This window comes from Anser anser, assembly GCF_964211835.1.
Source record: "Anser anser genome assembly, chromosome: 4".
In the NCBI taxonomy this organism is placed as follows: Eukaryota; Metazoa; Chordata; class Aves; order Anseriformes; family Anatidae; genus Anser; species Anser anser.
In genome coordinates this window covers 68,330,160-68,352,865 of record NC_139724.1, presented here as the reverse complement: position 1 = coordinate 68,352,865, position 22,706 = coordinate 68,330,160, and the positions used below count along the sequence as shown (strand labels likewise).

Here is a 22,706-nt window from a genome sequence, read left to right as displayed (position 1 = left end):
TAATAACATCACTCTGCTTGCTTCTAGCTTGCTATTAAAATCATAAAGAATAAGCTAACTCACTATTCTGTTCAGAAGACCCTGTGAAACCTCATTTCATGTTTTTGTTGGGTCAGATATTTGATTAATTTTCTGGGCATAATTATCCAACTGGTTTGACATTACACCCTGTAATTTAATTTCCATGCATATTTTTGAAAGTGTGATGCAAGGGAGTTGCAAAAGACTTACAAATCTCAAAATATAAGATCTAATGCTTCTCCTTTATCCACTGGCCAGTTACTCTGTCACAGAAGGGAACTGGGTTGAACAAATGAACCATGTTGGCGGCTACTCATCTCTTTGATGATTTTCCAGGAGCTTACAGATGGTTTGATTTTTTCCATTCCAGAATTTTTCTCTTATCTGAAGTTAAGCTGACAAGTCAATAATTCTACAAACTCCTTTCCCCTTTAATCTGCCCTTTACTTTTTCTTTCGTACTCCACCTGTTCTCTATGCATTCTCAAAGACATGCAGTTAGAGCTCTGAGAATGGAAACAGATTCAGGTGAAGAAAAGGTAAAGCTTAGTAAATCCAGACAAACTTATTTATATTGACAAAAAGATGGCCAAGAACCACCTCTTGGGCTCCAGGGCCAAATGGCACAGACTGATACATACCCACACAGCTGAAAGTCACACCCAAAACAATCATTACATCCAAGTCGCAAATCATTGGTAGCCAGCCCTGGCTCAGTGTACCTCTGATATATTTTAGCCCTTATTAATCTTCACAGCTCTATGGGTGGTCACACTTACCATGGTCCATTGATAAAGCAGATGGTAGAGCATGAAATCATTCATCACACCTTGTTCTATGCTTGTAGGCTTGAAATCTGTGCAGAGCACTGGGTGTGACAACATCCTGCCATCTGCCATGGGTATTACAGCTATTCCTGCATTTTCTCATTATGTTTGAGAGACATCCTTAGATGTCTTCCATAGTCTATCTGTAGTCCTGCCCCCTTCTTCAGGTTGGAGTCTGGCAAGATGCACTCAGTTAGGGGCTTCATAGCTTACTCATTTCTTCCATATCTAGAGTTCCCATAGGTTTTCTAATTTGTGTCAATACCAATGCTCCATTTTTTTATTTATTTTTTTGAGACCTACACAGGGCATATTCTCTTCCTGCCTCGAATTACAGGATGTTGCTGAGAATGTTGGCTGTATACAATAACACACAAAACATTGTTTTCCCTTTCTGACCATAGGTTCTAGTGCCAGTTTGCAACAACTAGTTTCAGTGGAGCATGTGTCCAGCTGGTTGGCCACAAGGTGGTGAACACAGAGACAGCCTAGAAAGTCATGCAATCAACAATGTTCATAATGTCATTGCCTTCTGTACAACACAATTGCTCATCAGCAGCCTCATACAAGGCAAAGGGATCACAGCAGGACTGGACTTTCAATTTCCCATACATCCTGCCTGTCTTCATTGGCACAGATGGCCTTGCACACTTGTCTGCCTCTTCTAATTCCAGGACCAGAGATGGTAGTTTGGATGAGGCATACTTCCATTAAAACCCTCACAAGCAATTTGCAGCATTCACCCCCTCTCTCTCTAAACAAACACAGCTTCTTTTCTGCCCGTGCCTTGCCTTTCCGCATGCTATATACAAGGAAGAGATTAAATTCATTCTGACAGTCCCAACTGTCAACTCTTCTTTTTCATGAGTCATGCTGACCACTGTTATACTTGAGGGTCTGCATTCCAATCCCCTTTTCTCTATTCTTGACATACAACTCACTACAATCTCTCTGCTCACGTTTTCCCTACACAAGATCCTGCCAGCATCCCACCAGCAGCAGTCTCTGTAACTCCCCAGTTGAAAGGGAATGACACAGCTCTTAGCTATTTACAACTGCTCTCTTCAAATAATCTTTTAAAAAGCTATTTCATCAACACAAGGGAGGGGGAGGAAAAATATATATATTTAGCTATTATTTAATTAGATATCATCCAAGTATGCATAGGAACAGGTAAGGAAAAGTTCCTGTTTTCCTTCCTAGTTTCTATTTCAGCAGCCTGGGACTTCAGTCCCATCTGGCCAAGTATATTAGCACTGTACATCCAGGCAAGCAGATGATGGTGCAGGAGACATCCCACCTACCTAATCAGACTGCTCTGTCTCCCAGCATAGCTTGTTCACTGAGCAGGACCTGGTCCTGACAGAGATGTGGTCTGTGCCTGTATGAGCAGTACAGTGGCTCCCTGGAAACTGCTCCAGAAACTGAGTCAGGAGCTACTTCCTTCCAGTCTATATCGGTAGATCCTTTACAGTCAGGTAGAGCAAGCATAGAAACTATAACTTGTCTCCCTAGAGCTCTGGCATGTGGCTGGGTGGCAGGGTCAGTGCTGGTGATAAACTACTTTCCAGTGGGTTGCTCGTTTCTCTCTAGCCCATTACCCAAATATTTTACTACAAATATTTTTACAATACTAGGATTCAAAATGATTTCCTCTTGAGAGCCAAGCAGCCATGAACTCAGAATAATCAGTAGAAGTTTGAAGAGATAAGCACAATCAACCATTGTTTTCCTATGCCTAGAGGTGTATCTGAGCCGTGTATTGTTCATCACAGTCCTGAGATGCCCACCAGCTATATTCACAGGAGGAAGACACTAGTAGAGAAAAATACCCTTTCTCCTTGCTGACCAAGGCTGTAGTGTCTCAACTGTACTGTCACTCATCCATAGTTGCTGGATGCATATTGGTGTGCTCATATTTGAAACCTATTGACGAAAAAGATCTGCATGTGAAAGTTGCTCTGATGGCATTCTGGGCCAGTGCTAGCTGCTACAGGCCCCAGAAGGACACCAGAGATCATGTGAACAAACTGAACAGTACTGATAATTGTGATGTAACACAGCTTACATCTGTGCCATGGCCTTGTGTTATTTAGTAGAACAGTCATTGCCCATGACTAACTCACTGATCAATGAGACAGTAAGCTAAGCAGTAAGCTATCAATTAAGAAACAGACCAAGTCTTTCTGGAAAAAAAAAAAAAAAAAAAAAACTTTATTCCAGAAGCAGTGAATTGCCTCCTGCAGAACAACTTTAGATGAAACCTAGAAAATCCATATGTAATTCTGGACATTAAATAAGATTTATTAACTTAATTAAACTGCTGCATCATTTAGAATGAGAATGCATATCATCATCTAGAAGTTGTTTCCAGAGAAAGAAAAGAGATTTTCTTAGAAAAAAAGAGGAAATATGAGATCTCCTATTTTAAAGGTTTTAAGCTACTAAATGTATTAGACCAGTAACACATGCACAGGTGGAGTCTACCAGAAGCACCATATTTAGGAGTGGATGGTGTAAATAGAAAGAGCGAGGCCATACAAATACTAATTAGTTTATTTTCTTAGCTTTCACATTGACCAAAAACTTATCTGTTACATCATGGTAATTATAAAAATTGAATACAGATTTGAAGAGTTAGAATCTAAGCAGTCATTCAAAAAGTCCTTCCATTTGACCCACTGACTTCAGGTGTCTAACAGTAGAGAAACCTGTTTACATCATTATTTCTCACATGATTCACAATCACTGTGTAGACAAATAAATAATTTGAAAAAATACCAGTGAAGTCCAGCGCTGCAGCAGAGATTCCCCAGCAGCATCCTCTCGGTCACGACCAAGTGAAGCCAACTGAAGTGTCAGAAGGTTTTGAATTGTCATAACTTGGGTTACAGGTAATGCAAAAAATTTAACCATTGACTCTGAAGGTGCTTAGTGTCAATAGAACAAAGATTTTACCCACAAAAACTGCAGAGCCTATACGGGCAAGATCTGGTCACTTTCCCTTCATTATTTTAAAACTTGAAGGCTATTACATTTAATTACTGCCCCATATTAGTTATACAGACTTATGCATATGCACCTATACTAAAAACCTCCCCTCACAAGAAACAATTTATTTTTTGTCATGGAAGTTTAGCAAGAAGTTAGTTTACCAGAATCAAGGAGCCTTCTATCTGGGTATCCCTTGCAATGAATGATAGATAACAGCTCTCGGTATAAGCAGGGCAGGCGTGGCATATCACAGACTCACTGTGGTGTAAGACAGGTAATGTGCTGAGAGTCTTTTCCAAAACTTTCTCAAGAACTGTTTATCTAATACTACCTTTAACTTAGGTTGTACATTCCTGGCACGGCTAAACCCACAGAATGCTCAGATATCATAATTTACTTTCTAAACAAGTTAAAAACCTAATGATGGAACTACCTCCACCAAAGAGTGAATACTAAGCTTTACTATCATTTTGATTAGAGCCATCAGCATGTCAGCATATGCCTTCCCTTGAAAAAGCCTGAAAATTCATTATTTTTCCAGAATTTGATTTATTTTTTTTTTCACAGAAAACTCCAATTAGTGTGATATTATGGCATTTTTCCAGAATGAAGCATTCCAGTCCTTTCAAAATACAGTTATTTATCAGTCATCAAAAATATTCCAAGTATTAAGTGCATGATTCCCAGTAAGCCAGAGAAAACCCATGTCAGATTGCCCTGCAGAGAATCTGGATGCTTTAACTTTGCTGGGATGCAGAATGAAGCCAAGCTTCTGCATCCCCACCAAAACATGTCCCCAAATCCACCCAAACAGCAATCTGTCATCCTTCACAGGTCTATGTTCTCAGTTCATTCACTGCTCCCAAGAGCAGTCCAACAGCAGATGGTCTGGTGGGCAGGGACTGAGTACAGAGACAGTCAATTTTTATAGACAGGCTTGCACAAAGTGAACAGTTTTGCTGACACATTTGGCTTTTAACTTACAGACCGAAAAAAAAAAAAAAAAGGCTCTGTTTTGTAGGTGAGCAGGGCTCTTCCTGGAGTATAGTCCTTCTGCTGCCTACTAACAACTACTTCTCAGATGTTATTGCATATAGGACATAAGCTTAACATATTTCATTCAAAACTGAACAGTCTTTCAGAAGATCATGTGTTCCATATACATTATTTTACAGGATATGTTTCCATGAAGTGCTCTTTTTAGCATAGATGGACAGACTAATGTCAGACACCAGGGCTTCAATAAAACCTTCCTAGTGTTCTCAGGATATCTGGGTCCCCGTGGATTAACCCTGTGGATTGTTAAATATTTGCAAATGCAATACTTTCAATTCAAAATAATTGCATCTTGGGAAGAGTTGGTACTCCTTCTGTCTTACAAGACAGAACACTTCCTAAGTAGTTTCTGTCTGAAGACCACCAGTGGATTCTTCTTTCTACTAAAATACATCAAAACATTTGGGTAGATGAAAAAAGTTCATAGCAAATATGTTGTTCTGAATTGGTTTCTTAATTGTTTTCAGGTGTGGTAATTATTATTATTATTATTATTATTATTAATATACAGTAAGATTTCATTAGCTGCATAAGATATAATGGGAAGTCAAAAATATTTTTCTTCCCATACTTCTTCTACTTTCTACAGAGCTGGCATTTGTATAAGGCTAAATCAAAAAAAGCAAGCGTTCACACCTCTAACATATTTTACTCAAAATAGATACCAACCTTATTTTATTACATTTGTAGTTTTCTTATTACTACGATTCTTACAGTCCTTCTCCACGAGCATGCCAAAGTCAACAAGAGACAAAAAGAAAATTAAATAAGTTTATCATTATCTCTTCCAAAAGGGCTTTTTACTTTTAGTATTTTAGTCTTTGGAATAATTGTAGTCTTTATGAGGGAGGTAAGAGGGGACAAGAGTGTTATTTTTATTTAGTCCAAGTCTTGCCTTGGATCAACTTCTCAAATGTAAGTTCTTGTTAAAGTTTCACTATAAGTCCCCTTACTTCACCAATAAGAGCCCCTTAGCTCTGGATATATTCCTCCCATAAAGGCAGTTATACCCTGTTCATCTCTCAAGATTGATTAAAATCACAGACACCTCTCCAGTGTTCCTTGTAAGGCCACTGTTTCCAGTCATTGGAAGACTCAGTTCTCATCTACTTAAAGTTTCTGACATGCTTTCAAAGCAGCAAGACCCACAGAGTAATGAAATACTACTACTTTCTAATTCATAAATGGATCTTGGAAATATCTGAAATTTCTTCTTACCCATTTACTTTGATTTCTAAAGATATGTACAACACAGAAAGAGCTAATAGAAGCTTTCAAGAGCATCTTTAACTTTTTGATCCACCATTTATATTCAGAGGGGTTCCTTCTCCTACCTAGACAATTAAAGTAGAGGTATTCATAATGTGAGAAGAATTTAACAAGTTTTATCCAATGTTGCAAAACCTTAGCAACAACAGGAACAGAACTAGCATCCTGAACAGCATTGCATCCTTTTCAATTACAAAGGGATACAGAATGTATCCAATTATTAAAGGACCATATGAAGTACAAGCAACCAACCTCTTTCTCAGTTCCTGATACAACGCACAAGAAATGTGAATTCCTACAGCCAGTTTCCAGTGAGGGAAGCAGAATCTTTCTAGCCTGATCTAAGACTCAGTGTTCTGGTTTCATTACTCCCCAATCCCACCCCCCTCACCCACCCACCCACCCACCCAATCCCCCAACCCCACCCCCCCCCCAAAAAAAAAAGGAAAAGAAAAAAAAAAAAAAAGGAAAATCATAAAATCATAGAATGGCTTGAGTTGGAAGGGGCCATAAAGATCATTTAGTTCCAGCCCCCTTGTCATGGGCAGGGACACCTCCCACTAGACCAGGTTGCCCAAAGCCTCATCCAGCCTGGCCTTGAACATTTCCAGGGATGGGGCATCCACAACCTCTCTGGGCAGCCTGTGCCAGAGCCTCACCACCCTCAAGCTTGTCCAGGTCCCTTTGGATGGCATGCCTTCCTTCTATTATATCAACTGCACCACTCAGCTTTGTGTCATCTGCAAACTAGCTGAGGGTGAACTCAATCCCACTGTCTATGTGGTTGATAAAGACATTAAACATTAAACAGTACTGGTCCCAGGACCGACCCCCAAGGTACACCGCTCATCACCAGCCTCCACTTGGGCATAGAGCCATTGACCATCACTCTCTGGGTGTAACCTTCAAGCCAATTCCTTATCCACTAAATGGTCCACCCATCAAATCCGTATCTCACCAATTTAGAGATCAGGATGTTATATGGTTATATGGTATCAAAGGCCTTACAGAATTCTAGGTAGATGACATCAGTCCGTCTTCCCTTGTCAACTGATGCAGTCACTAACATTGAAGGCCACCAAATTGGTCAGGTATGATTTATCCTTGGATCAGACACCATTGACTTGTACTTGTTCAGTTTCATTAGTTGGTCTCAAATATGCTCTTTGCTTACAGTGGAAAGGACTTTGCTCCCCCAGCCCTCATCTACAGGTGTAATGAGAGATGTGGGAAGCCTGACTGGCATGAAGACTGAGGCAAAGTTGTTGAGTAACATCAGTTACATTGTGTAATCACTTAACACAGTGCCATCCCAGCCACCAACAGGCAAGGCTGGAGCGTCTCTTCTCAGAGAGAAGTACATTATCTTTCTTCTCTTGACTGACTCTCCCCAAAAAAATGGTTGCATAATCAGGGTCAAAGTGATATTCAGCTTTCAGACACACACAGGCTTTTTGATTGCTTATGAGACAAATTGGAGTAAGGCAAGTTATGTGAGATTAAAAGTTGTTTGGTACAAGAGGACAATAGTCCAAATAGTCCAAAAGTTTTTAAATACTTAGACACTTTAATCGATATTACAGGAATATTAAATAAATTAAAATAAACGTGATTTTCTATGAGCTGGTAAGTGTTTTCAATATTTTAGTCACCAAAAAGAGTAATGAATTCAAAATGAGTCATAAAAGATGATTAAAACAAACTTTCAATGTCATTTTATAAGTAAATAGTCCATAAAAGAAGCTTCAAATATTAGTTTTAAATACCTTCTGAAAGATTTAAGAACCATAGTTGTTTGTTTCAAATATTAATCTTTTATGCTCCCCAGTAGCTTTAGGACTAGCAGGAAGTAAACTGTCATAAGTTTTATTCCAATTGACTTGAATTTCTGCAATGTTCTTTTGTAAAGTGGAATAATAAATGAGTATTTCTGTTTCATTAAGATGAAGAAGGTCCATCCCACAAAATAATCAGGCAGGTTGCTGCGACCACACGGGGAAGATTACCTCCCACTCTTTCTCATCATTTCCTATTTAAGTTCAGAGTTGTTGGAACACGAAGTTACAACAAATGTAGAAAATCCTCGGATAGTGGCAAACCACAATAGATAATTGAAATGGATTGGATTTGAAATTCTAATTCCCCTGAATTATTTGCTGCTTACACCTATTTTATTTAAACTTGAGGCACTTATACTCCCTTCAGTTCTCCTAGCAAATCAATTTAGACAGCTGTTCTTTATGTTCCACTGAAAAGCAGACAGTAAATACGTGGAGCAAGCATTCTGGTGGATTATATAGGTCGATATATTTTGAATTCTACAATACGATGCGGAATCATAGCAACAGACAGATTAAGAAAGATGCAGTGAGTATGCCTTATGCATTAATGATTAATTCTAGATATCTGTTCATTCTGTTAAATAATGAAAACCAAATATTTCTTAACTGATTTACAGATGCCTTAGCTGGACACTTCTTTTACCTTTTAAATTCTTAAATCAAGTAGACTACAAGAGCTAATGTTCAAAGCCAACACAGAATCACATACTGTAGCTTAAATGTGTATCGGCTTTGTCATTAGAGGTGTTCAATGCTCTGATTGTCATTTTAACCCTTTTGCCACAAAAACATACAATTTCCCACACATCATTTATACAGATCAGACAGACAGGATATCAATACAAAGCCTAATTGAACAAGACAAATTGCATGTCAGACGTGCTGACCTTTTCAGAGTTACCTTTGTAATCTAATGTTCCTGCTGGCATTGTCATCTTCATAAATACCAAGACCTCCAAAAACTAATGAAAAACATCCTGTAAATCAAGGAAATCTGCCTTTCAATCTGGTGGAATTCAGTTTTGAGACAAAACAGTGTAGCACTAAAATACATATATTAAAAGCAGTGTTACTAACAAATTTGTGGTCTTACAGAACTCATCTGTCAGCAACTGCTTCTTCCTTTGTAAGCATCTGCTTATATCTTTTTCTGTAAGTAGTTCAAGCCAGCTAATTGGAAGTGATCATAACATAACAGCTATGGACAGCTGTCAAGAAAGTTGTAATTAGCTTAAGATGAGGAATGGGGTTAAGCATGTCTGAGGTACCTAACTAAGCTAGTGAGTTTCTCTTCATACTGAACTGAACTCTGCTTCCATTTGGTAAGATCTCAGGTTTATCCCCATGAAAAACAGGGTTGTGTTTTGCTTTAAATTTTATGAAAATAAAATAATCTGCTCAGTTCTTAAATAATACATATATATGTGTGTATATATATATATATATATATATACACATATATACACATACTTTGGCCTAAAAGCATAACCCTTGTGGAAGACTATTAGCAAGTATGTGCTTAAAAAGAGCCAGAGAAAAGGAAGCTGGACAAGCAGTAGTTCAGAAGTATCTGGCCATTCACTGTTTATGGTTTGAGATCACTGAGGGACTCAAATTCTAATATATGAAATATTACCCAGGGAAATCAATTGAATTACTTGTTTCAAAATGCATAAAATAACGTAGAAATCACATTCTAGAAATCAGAATACATTTGCATTGAGGAAGAATAACTGCTAGATTTTTCTGTGATTCTGTGAAAAATTGCATTCTGGCAAGTTTTTTATGCTCTTCTGTTTGCTTAATAGTATGCAGGTTGTCAATTAAAATCAAACTCTACTCAGGGTCATGCACACATAAATAATCAACTCATTGCTGTTTGGTAACATGCACACAATGAGTCTAGTAGTCTGCAGCAGCCCAGCAGGCATTCGTGCTCTCTGAAATACTCTGGCCAGCAAACCTGCCAGCCTTTTCCTGGAACTCAGTCCCAACAGAAGGTGAGCAGAGAACTCCTCTTCAGATTGTTATCTTGTCCTGGTAATGTTTCTGTTGTGACTATCAACAAGCAGTTTCTTATGGAGCATAATTAACAATGCCTCTGGTGCCATGCTGCTAGATCTCTGGTACTGAAGCTGAGCAGCTTTTCCTACTACATGAGTAAAACAAATCTGTCTTTGCATAGCTTTTGATATTAATGTAATTTGTAGAATTTGATATCCTAGATAGCAATACAAATAACAGATATATCTCAGCTGGATCTTGTTTGAAAGAGCTCTCAGTGGGAAGAACAGGTAGAGGAGCAAGCAGCATTTTCTTGATCTCATAAAAAAATGAAAAATTTTGTCTGAAAAAAAAAAAAAAACTTACTGAAGTAAACTTCTTGAAATTAATAACAACAATATTAAAATCATTGCAGGCCTCAAATGTATCTGTGTGCATTAAAGTCAGGCATATAGCATACATCTTTTTTCATAAATTGTGGGAAATTTGTTCCAGTGCACACTACCTAGGCTTACAGCTTAAATTGTGTTTCAGTTTAAAAGTACATATTTTTTTTTCATTATTTGTCACAAAAAATATGAAAAAAATAACATCAATTATATATTCATGAAAGAACTAATTATCTATAATAATGTCTTGTCAAATACACAGCAGTTAATTATTTAATTGATTTCTTCTCTTTGATGCAAATAAGCAAGCCAATTTCCAGCAAGTAACCATTTATCTGTACAATAATTAATTCAGAGTGAGGTTTTGGAAAGAGTTCAGTAGAAGTGTAGTGATGCTACTGAAAATTGCTTTTGAACTATGCAAAGTAAATGTTCATTTCCTCAAAGTCTGAGCACCAAGATTTGAATCAAAGTTGATGGTGAATAACTAACACTTCTGAGTGATCTTACAGGCTAGATTTGTTTGAGGCCAGTAAAGATAACACTGCATATATGCCTTGAAACCCCTTATGTAAAACGCCAAAGAGCCCTTTATATTTGCTTCCATTCTCACTGGAACACAGCAGAGAAGCAGGGTACAGGTCACTTGGGGCTGTTGCTTTACAGTTTATTCCTCAGGCAAGCACTTCTTAGTAGCAAGACAAAAGCTTGAAAGCAGAGTTGTTTTGTTCAGCAATCTGTAGAATCCTTGAAGTTCTCACATGTGTCCAGGCTCTTCAGTGCTGAAACTTAGCTTGGTGCCAAATTTTCAGCTTGTTTTGCATCTCCTCAAAGTACAAATAGAATGGCTAAAGGGCATAAGTATGAATTGCTTCAGAAAGAGATGGTTTCTTTGAGGTTAGGTCGATCAATAAATAACATGACAGGTACAGACCTGGACTGAAAATGTCTTAGGCTGAACAGGAAAATGAACTTTTCTGTGTGCACAAACACACTGCTTCTTGTAGTCTTCCCTAAGATTCTGTCTCTGTCCCTACCAGCAGAGACCATCAGTCTGATCCATGCTATTGCTTTCAAGGCTTAAACCAACATTGTTGCCCAAAGTAAGCCAATCAGTTTCACCTGTAAATCTGAGCATAAATGAAATCTGCAACTGTGTAAATAAGAGAATTGGTATGAGGCAGAAGCTGCAAGATGCAATGTGGAAACCATATACGATAATGCCCCTGGTAATGGAGAGCTCCACCATTTCTTTTTTAAATTATTATCTACATCAAATATTACTATTTGATCCAAAATAGCTAGCTTCTCCTGTACCTGGTAAGTTTAAAAAGGTCCTAATATCTCTGCAGTTATGCTTACTTGGTAAATATTCACCATTTTGTTTAGACTAGTTTTAACTTGCAAAATATTTCAAATCTTTGAGCAGAGAGTTTGAACAGACCCAGTTACATTACTAGTTGATTAAGTGTATGCCCCCACCACCCTTCAACATTAACTTTTTTTATAGACTTTCATAAATAATTTGTAATACATACCAAATAATTGCTTATAAGGTCATCAATAATTAATACTCTGGTGAATCATAATACCCCTGAAACAACATTCAGGCAGATGAAAACATTCACGAGATCTCTTTCAAGATCTCTTTAATTAACTAGTTTTACTCAAAACCCTGCAAACTCGCTCTTGACTTGAAAGTCAAGTTCCAATCCTTAAACCAGCATCAAGTGATATATTTAAATCCCACTTGCAGAACTGAAGAATGCTGCTAATAATTCAAAAGCTCGTGCATCAATTAGTATGTTGGCTTCATAGTACATGGAATTGTAGGTAAGTGAAAGAACAATTTGGCCTTACATGCAGTCTGTGCAAGGATGCATAAGACTTATGTCTGTTCAAGATACCTTTTATGGGATACAGCTGGCTAAGACCAATTTGAGAGGAGAAAGTCTGAAAGTCATCAACTGTGATCTACAGATCAGTGCCATGGCTTTATATAAGGAGTACAATGACAGCATTCAGAAATGGAAGTATATCCCACAAACATTTTGTTCAGATAAATTTTTGCCAGGGAAAAACTGGATGTCTTTTCCAGCAACATTCAATACAAGTGAACACTAGTGGGGGAGAGTCCAGCGAGTATAGAATGATAAGTCTAGAAAGTATAAGGTTCGCTGTTATGTAGCATTAGAAGAGACAACCATTTCACTATTGCAGTAAGCAGCAGTTAGAAATAAGAGAACCAACCCACTCCCCAGACAGCTGCTTTTGCTCATCAGGAATAAGCTTAAACTTGTTTGCAATTTTTCCAAGTAGTTTACATTTGGAAACACTTATAGTGAACAAGAAAAAAATCTCAACAATTTATGCAGATTAAATAAATGTATCTATAAACTTCTATTATTGCAATTATGCAGCCAATAAGTGAGACAGACATACTTAACCTCATCTTGTATGGAGAGGGATCAAGACTCAAGAGAGTTAGAGCTTAATTATTTTCTTCTAAACAAAAGAGCTCATAGGACAGAGCAGTTCTAGAGAACAGAAATCCAACCTTTGAATTTTATTTGTTCACCTCTCCCAGTAGTTGCTTCCCTGCTTAGAAAGTGATCAATATGTTTTCCAAGGTAAGCTACAGGCAGTACAGGAGAAAAATTACAAAGAAATTGATTGGCAAATCATTTCTCACCAAAAATAGGCAAGTCCAAACTATGTGATTTGGATTTAATACGCAATTACCAAAAAAAGAAATATTGAGAGGAATAAACTCTGTTTCTAAACATTCCCAACAGTTTTGTGAGCTGTATAAATCATTATGGAAAACAGCACACTGAGAACCATCTCTCTTCTCTTCCTACCCCCATCAATGTTCCAGCCAAATGAATACTCTGAGATTCCCTTTGACCTCAAGTTATATTCTAGTTACAAGACTAAAACAACAAGCCACAATATTTTTAGCAAGATACAAAAGAGACCATCCTGGCATACCCATTAGCCCTGTAATTTCAGACCTATAATTAGGTTTCTTCAGGACGAATTTGAAAAGGGAAGGGATCTGACTTAATCTCTTGTGGTCTAAGTGACATTCTTAAACAAAAGTGCAAAGAAACAAAGGAAGACACTACTACTATCATGTATTTTGTGAAAAGCTATAAATTCCCCTGCAAGTTCAGCCCTTTGTTTCAAAGCTCCTTGGGCTTTCACTGAAATAAATGACCAAAAATGAAGTGATAAATTTAACCAGTTTTTGTAGAACAGTCTCCTCTTGCACAAGAGGTATCCTCTCCTACTCAGTTTTTATTCAGACACCAAGAAATTTTTTATAAACCCTAATATATCTGTATTCTTCATACTCTCCAGTTTACGTTCACAGCTGAATTTCTTCTCTCCTTTTCATTGCATCATAGATATACAGGCTGGAATTTATGCCAGAACAAGACACTATTTTAATCTAAGAAATATAGGAACTCAAGAGAGTTATAGAGCAGCTCGTACTGTGTCTAGTTCTACTGCTCTAAGCCCTTAAGTCTCATTTCTGTTTTTACGCAGTTTTCCATTGTCTCCTTGTGGAATTATATATGTCAGCTCAACTTTACTCATAAGACATTGGGAGTAAAAAGTTCAACTACTCAACTCAAACTCCTCGAGTTCGTACTGACGTTTAGGACCTGACCATTGAGGGCAAGAGTCATATCAGCCGATCAAATGAAACACATTCTCTTTTGCTATTAAGAACCCTTGAAAATGTTATAGAATATTTTCCCCTTAAGTACACAAATATGAATTTTATAGTAAAGGCTATTTTACTACTTTCCAACAGTAGTCTACTACCTATGCTATGAAGTTTCACTATTTAATTAAAACAAACAAACAAACAAATACTGGGTCACCTGAGCATTGTTTAGCCTTGTTATATATTCAGTTCTCTAAATAATACAATAATTAGCCTTTCAAAAGGTGAAAGTTAATGTTGTCCTATTTCCCAGAATTATGTGTTTAAACAGCTTATCTCAGTGTACCCAAATTTAAATTAAATGAACCTTCTTAGCCCAAGTTGTGGTTGTTAGCCCCATGTCATGCCTTTTTTAGCCAGAGCCAAGGGATAATTTAGCAATTTTATATCAAGATCAAATCATTTAAAGAATAATAGGTCCTGGTATGACTTAAGCATTGCCTGACAGCGTTTCTACATACACCTGCCTGAACTGTCACACTGAACTGTCTTTCTGAACTTCTCTTTGTAACACGAATCCACCTGCTACCTACCACTTGTATCAAAGTTCCTTCCCCCTCTTCCTTCAGAAAGCAGTCCGTTATAGAAAAGGAAGATCCATTTTAAGGGAACAACCTGCTTTTGAGTATAGGAGAAAAAATTCATCATTCTCCACCATTATCAGGAGATGTTTCTCTCACCAAGCCCTCAAAGCATGTGACACCCTAATTGTTCATTCAGTGTTTAAGACAAAATATCGAGAGACAGCAACATTGTTCTGGCAGTAGAGAATGTACTTGCAATATTTTTTCTGATATTTAGATTATACGAGCTTTATAGTCAGAGCAAGGGCCCATCTAGTCTAACACCTTCCTCTTCACCTAGAGCCACTGTTGAATGCCAAGGGAAGAGCAAGGGTGGTGTATTCCCTCAGAACCCCCAGCCCCTAACTACTTTCAGCTCAGTGACTTCCCAACATGGATATTTTCCTCCATTTAGCAACCCTTTTGTAGATTTGTTTTCCATTAACTGCTCCAGCTTTCTGCTCTAAGCCTCTCTTAGTAAATTCTTACCTTCTTCTGCATCTTGTGGGGATGAAGTTCTGCAAAGAGACATATATACAGAAATGAACATAGTTTGCACCATGTAAGTTTGTCTCAGATATGCCCACCATCCATGTTAGAGCTACACTTTCTGTCATTTGCTTTCACTTTCCTCAAAGACACCAGAGATGAACTGGAAAAGCTGGCATTCCTGTGTGCTCCTGCAAACACAACTGACCAGAAACACCATCAAGACTGCTCAAGACTTGCAGCACTTCAGTCCTTCCAATGACATTAAAGCCAAGTTATTCCAGTTTGCAATCTGTGAATGGAAAGCCACAGGGGAAAAACAAACAAAGAGCAACAACAACAAAACATATAATATAAAACGGAGAGTTTTGGAAAGAGTACAACTCTGTTGCATAAATAACATCATGGGGATTAGGGGAAGGCTATCATGTATGGGATTAGAGGATTCAGATCCAGTGTGTTGTTTGGATGATTGCATTACAGTCAGATGACTGAGCCACTACCGCCAGCTACAAGTGTTGTGTTGTGAAGTGTTTCTACAGGCATGCACTCAAATACAAGGAATGAAGTGTCACATAACCACCTCTTATGTACTTCCCTGCCCTCCTTTCCCTGTGCACTGAACAAAGTCCTGGACTATAGAAGTTCTGAGCCCAAGTACTTTTCCGGCTTCCCAGAAGTTCATGTGAAAAAAAGGGAAAACAAATTTACAGAACAGCATTATGCCTTTGATGGTGACTCAGGCACACAGAACAGTGAAATTAAGAAAAGAGGATACAAGAAAAAAAAAAAAAAGAAAACAAAACAAAAAGGCCATTTCTTTCTAAAAATATCTGTTTAAAGAATAACTGATAAAATTAAGGAAGTGGTGATCCTACAAGAACAAAGTCTACATTTAACAAAATAATGTTTCCTTTGTCTTCCCAGCTATAACAAAACATGAAAGAAAAGAAAAACCCACAAAAACAAGCCATGCTGGAGTACATATCAGGCCTTCTTTTGATGTAACTTAAGTCCATAAGAACTGTGATGTGCAAACTAACTACTGGAAAAAGCTTCATGTCTGCAAAAACTCATTGCTGCTAGAAGGGAACAAACACAAGAAATAGGAATTCTTGTTATGTACTTATCATTTCCGTGTGTTTTTACTTCTGAATTGATGCATGGTAACTCAACCAGCTCAAAAAGCCCGTATCAAGATGAGTGGGATAACAGTAGATACCTCAGATGGACTTCTTAGAGTCATCCCATGCCATTTTATAACCTAGTCCTGAGATGAAAAATTTGTGTAATTTACTGCCAGTCAACACAAGTGTCTTATAACTGATTTAGGTGTTGGGAAGATGACTGACACACACAGTCAAAAAGACACTAACATAAACACCTCTCTTCCCCCTTACTTAGGCTTCATGTCTCTTGGTTTTGCTGTAGGTACACTTAGTCCAGCCAGACTCCTGAATTGAAGGAGGCAACATTCAGCAAAGGAGCTGGTATGTGTGATAGTGTCTTTCTGCCATGTAAGGATTCCTGGCTTTCCTGCTGCTCTGGTCCCTCAGGGGCACAGGCCACAGTCCCTCTCAGGTGGTAAACTTCTCACTGGTGCCCATGCACCTGTCTACTTCTATCAGACTTTCATTCACAGAAGAAAAAGCTTCCCTGCTACAATCTTATGCTCAGGTGATAGAGGATTAGTGTGCAAGATGCTCTCACAAAAAAAGTTTTTCAGACAGCAGCTAAGCAGGATGGGACTCTAAAAAGCTGATATTGCCCCACTAAAGATAGACTTCATCATTCCTGTAGCTTTCTGGTTCAATGAAGTACAAAACCTTCCTTCAAGCTGGAGACCTCCTCAACTACTTTAAAATCAGGAATAGAACATGCAATGAAACAAACAACCAAACAAAACAAAAAAAAGGGACAAAAAAAAGGGTTATAACAGCCATCCTGTGTTCTCATGGTAGTTTGGATATGCATTGGGTGTCTGCAATACCACCTGCAAGAGGGAAAAAAATCCTGAAGAAAGTGCTAGTCTGTGCTGCAGAGTAAGCAAGTTACTATGGCAAAACATCGTTATTGTTTGAGAAAGTAATTGATATGAAGAAAATGAAGTGATGGATTCAAGATGAGATTTGACTAAGAAAACTAAATCATTTCCAAGTAGTGCTTGTAGGTATTTGCAGTCTTTTCATTGAGTTTTCATGCTGCTGTGGCAGTGAACCCGCCTGTGAGCTACGGCGGGTAAGTCTGTGTTAGTTCAGCAGCCAGTATAGCTGGGGCTGGTAAGGACTGTAGACATTCAATATCGTTTAATAAAGACGATTAATGCTTTGCCTGTTCCTTATTATATTTTTTGGCACTCACTTCAGACATTGATTTTTTCTTAGTTCAGGGACTGGACAAGCCCATTACAGACAAACATTTCACTCCTTCAACTATCTGGTTATTTGAAGAATTATTTTCTTTTATTTCAGAATGTCTCTTTCATCTCAATTACAGCATTCTCCTTGTTCTGTTCAAAGCTCCATTTACCACCTTCAGGCTCAACAGTGTACAAGGCCCTCCACACTCTCAGTACGTAACACCCCACCCCACATGCCTGTCTATGGCAGTTTTCTAAGGTGGTTTCTCCAACTCAGGCCTTCATCAAGGTATTGAAGCCTCTCCCATCAACTGTCACCTGAAGAAAGACCACAACTTTCAACCCTGTAATGTTTTTTGGGGAACTTCTCTCTCTTCAGAGTTGACTTCTGCAGCAGAGCTTCCACCAGCCACTGGTGGTGGCCAGTCCTCATCACACTCATTCCCCGACCTTCTGTGTGCTGGGATGGCTCTGTCTAGGAGGTGAGAAGGACACACGAGGAGTGGGGCAGACCCAGAGGTCCTGCTGTCAAGTGGTCTGCCAAGAGCATGGAGTAGGAATTGTGAGGGAGGGATGTCTGCAGCTTACACTGTAGGTGCGAGGGCTCAGGGTCAGCACTTGTTAGAGTCCTCCCAGCTTTGATGGTAGCTGTCAGCAATGCAACCAGGACATTTGAGGTACAACCAAGGGTACTGAAGGAGCTGGCAGAAGTGCTCACCAAGCCACTTTCAATAATTTATCAGCAGTCCCAGATAACAGAGGATGTCCCAGTTGATTCAAAGTTAGCAAATGTGATGCCCATCTACAAAAAAGGCAGAAATGAGGATCTGGGGATTTACTGGCCTATCGTCTACCTCAGTGCCAGGAAGGTCATCAAATAGCATCAACAGGACAACCTGGTGATCAGACCCAGTCAGCATGAGTTTAAGTAAGGCCTACCTGACAAACCTGATCTCCTTTTAAAAGAAGATGACCTGCTGAGTCAATGAGGGAAAGGGTGTGGATGTTATTTACTTGGACTTTAGGAAGACATTTCATACTGTTTCCCAGAGCCTCCTCTTGGAGAAACTGGCTGGTCATGGCTTGGATAGATGTACTGTCTGCTAGGTTACAAACTGGCTGGGTGGCCAGGCCCAAATGGTCATTTTGAATGGGAAGCACCACAGTCTATCCCGGAAGACAGTCCCTGAAGAAAAAAAAAAGAAAAAAAAGAAGAAAAAAAAAAGGAAAAAATATTAAAAAAAAAAAAACAAGAGGGAAAAGCCTTTCTACTGGCTTTGACTAGGTTTGGATCAGGCCTCACTACTTCAAACCGCCAAGCCTGCAGAGGAGAACCTTCACAAGACTACTAAAAAAATTGAGTAACTTGAACACACTGAGTGAGATTTCTGGAAGGGAAAGATATCCTTGCTCTTCTGTTCATCTCCAGAATAACAACATAAAAAGCTATTTTCATTGTAGATCCATAGCCACGAGAAAAATAAAAAGTTAAAAAATCTGCTAATGGTACAAAAGCCACAGCTTTCTGAGCCTCCTTTTATTGCACAGTCAAGAAAAAATGGCTCCAGAACTTTGACCTTATAAAAACTGAACTTTATTCATACAGGTAGTCAATAACTTTGAAGTCAATAGCTTTACTTATGTAAGTAATTCTAGACACAAGCTCAAGTGCTTATATGCCCAAGGTCTAAATTAAGACAAAGTACTTTAGCACTGAATGTAAGGTCTGAACTAAACTACAGTGCAGTGTAACTAATCATTTGTTCTACATTCACCACCAGAGAGAGAGCTGAAACATATCCAGTTACTCTGATTTTAGCTGCTTGTTCTTTATCCTTGAAAACCTGAGTAATGAAGAGCAACAACCTGCAGATATAATGGGATAAATTACTCAAAGTCATGTAGGTCTATACATGGTTACATTTAAAAGGAAGTAAGAGAAGTCTTTAAAACTGCTATTTAAAAATGACGGCTTCAAAACACACATGCAGAACACCTGCACAATAAACAACCAGTCTGATATGCTACCATCCAGATAAACATACCTATGATCAGAAAGGCACAGGAGTAAAAAAGAAAAAAAAAAAAGAGCAAAAAAACACACAACAATGAGTTTTCAAATGTAAACAATCTTCAAAAAGGCAAAGATAATGAAATTGCATTGTAAATAGTTGAGTGCTTAGACATTTTCTCTTATAAGTGTTAAATAATCAAATATCCATGTCATACATTTTTTTTTCCTTTTTTTTTTTTTTCCTCATGAAACATGTCTTTCAAGGTATGCTACTTAGAAGCCATTGATGTGGTGTATCTGGTTAAGTAAATACAGGATTGGGCACTACCTTATACAACAGGGTACCAAATACATCTGCATGAGATGTATCAGTCAGTGGGGAGAAAGTTATACCCCTCCTTTACTCGACTCTTTGTGAAAATTTGATCTCTTTTCTTACCCCTTTGGCAGCTACATAAGGTGCCCAGTTGTTGCATCCTTATTGCTCAGCTTAGCTAGCTTAAGCAAGCTGAACTCCAGAAAGGTGCTAAAACTTCAGCTGACCAGAAGACAACAGCTACTCTTTGAAACTTACTTTTCCCTGCTCCACAGTTCCAGTAGCAGGACAGTAGGGTGTCCACAGCCCAGCTACACAGCTAGGTGGTAGAGGACACAGATCCAAGGTCTGGCTCAGAGGGATGTATAGCCAGTCCCCTCAGCTTTACCACCCCAATGCCTTCCCTTTCTGGAATAGAATATATTTTGACTAGACCAAGATGGAATACAGCTTTCAGAGATGTTCCTACTATATCTAACTATGGGTCTAGGTCACAAGCACCATCTGAGATGTCCAGAACTAGGGGCAGTGCTACCTCCATAACTTCTTTCACTGACATTGTACCATATAAATAACAATATCTGGGTGACCACAGTCACCCAGATAAGAAAGATATTTGTTAGCATGTCCTCGTGTTTTCCACATCAACATAAGAAAACAGAATTGCCCTTGCCTTTTTCTTTAGTTACTCTAAGCATGATTCTTCTCTCTTCCACTGACATGAAATCTATTTCATCACATTTTCTAGGAAAGTAGGCTATGCAACTGTCCTTTTTCTCTAACATTACCATAATCAAATAGACCTTACCCACAGAAGAGAGGAAAAATTATAGCAGGGATTCACTCTTCCTTAATCACCAACATAGGTCATTGTACATTTAATGCATGTTTCCTTAGGTTGGGCAGACACATCAGGAATTGCATGGGTACTGCTTTACCAGTGAGGATCCAAAGCACTAGTCTCTGTCAAGTGACACATGAGTCATTACAGTCAAAAGAGCTAATCAGGTTAGCAGATTTTATGATGAATACATTTGATATAATTTTAAGTTTCTCTTCTAAAACTTTCGTTCCCTGGAGAATGATCATTTAAGCAGTTGAAGGATATGATTAAAAACATCAAATAGTTATATGATAGAATTCAAACATTCTAGAAAAAAGAAAAAAAAAATCATATCTTAAAGCAGGCTCAAAGATCCTTTAAGACCCTTGGATCATGGTTTTAGTTTACTTATTTCAACCCTTCTGTCTCTCCCCTGCCCCCCTATAACTGAAAGGTACTAGACGTCACCAATTGTTAAACACAAAAAGCTAAGCCAAACCCAGGTACTTCAGTGGCTTAAAATCTGTCTTCCACATTATATACCAACACATACAAAAAATCTCCATATCAAACCATCCATTTTAAGTGCAAACCAATACTTGCCTACAGGAAAGTCAGCCTCAGAAAACAACAATATAGGGATCCAAGTTCAGTTTTTAAGTAATGAAAGGAAGAAATTGAATTATAGTATTTAAAGTACAATCACAAAAGCTTTGTCTATTATAAGTGATGGTACCAAAAAAAAAACCTCATTAGAAAGGATTCTAGCTTCTTTATATGACTTTAATCCACATAAGTCAGAAAACTCAGTTCTAATTCCTTGTTAAAATAGTTGCTTTACACAGTGTCCTTACGTAAAATTAAAGTAAAACTCAGGCTTCCTCAATCAACCATTCACTCCTGCTTTTACACTCTAAAGAGAATCCCTTATGTTCACCCGCCCTTATTTAAGAGATGAACTTTTGCTGGGTCCTGCTGTACTTGGTTGTTCCAGCTTGGCTTAGCTAGTCCAAAAAGGACTTCACATCACCTTCACATAACCTAACCTAACTCTCCCACTTTTCAACTGGGAAGGACCTTTCACCAGGAAATGCCTCATGATTAGTTTATAAATATTCCACCTTCAGCAACAGCGCAGTTAGAGGAGCTTATTTGTGCATTTCTCTTATACAGAAGTAGATAAATGTGTTACCTTTCAACAGATCTCGGATCTTGGCTCCACTTTGAGTAAAGGAGTGTCCCTAACAGCTGTTATCTGTGCAGGATTTGGCAAGTATGTGGTTGTTACAATCCTGTTTTTCAGAGAGCTCAGGAGCAAAGCTGAGTCTGTTTCCGTGCAGCCTCACCCAAACAAGCTAACTTAATATGCTTCCCAAATGTTTGCTTTCTTCCTTCTTTCTCCATGCTTTATTTAGCTCTTGGGTTGGTTTTTGTTTGTTTCTTTTTTTTTTTCCCCACTAAAGTTTCGTTTAAGTTTGCTTTAACTTCCTAGTGACTGTTTAAATAGTTTCTTATTGCTTCCATGTCATTTTTGCTAGCTGTGTGGGTTGCTGCCCAAATTTGTCTAAAACTTGTACTGCTTTCTTGCATGTTGATTGGGCAGAAGAAAGGGCAAGAGGGTTCTCTGGACATGCTGAGGGATGCAGCCCTCTCACAGCATAGAAAGAGGAACAGGGTAGGGACGAAGGTGCTTGGGGAGATGAATGGTGATAGGGTCTGATATAGAAGTATTTCCTGAATTTTCTTGTCTCTCCATTCAAACAACTTAGCAAAACCCTTAGAGGGGAGTAGTTTGGACTTCATCACATAAACTTTATGGTAAAATTCAGCAAACATGAAGCTATTTCTATCTCTGTAGTGAATTGAACAGGGAATAAAAAAGCTAGCTCTGCAATCTTTCTCCTTGGGGGTATCCTGTCAGAGTATCTTCAGCATTTTCAACAGGTAGCATTTAGAATGGATTGCTAAAGCTGCTATTAAATAACTGGTGTATTAGAGCAATAGTC

General features: G+C 38.4%; 1 long non-coding RNA gene across 1 annotated transcript in view; it reads right to left on the bottom strand.

The window, feature by feature from the left end:
* Positions 1-22,173, bottom strand: part of LOC310899459 — an 83,671-nt gene extending 61,498 nt beyond the window's left edge. The window contains exon 1 of the long non-coding RNA XR_014584292.1: positions 21,893-22,173. This is a non-coding gene — a long non-coding RNA (uncharacterized lncRNA). The remainder of the gene's footprint in view (positions 1-21,892) is intronic.
* Between the last annotated feature and the right edge of the window lie 533 nt (positions 22,174-22,706).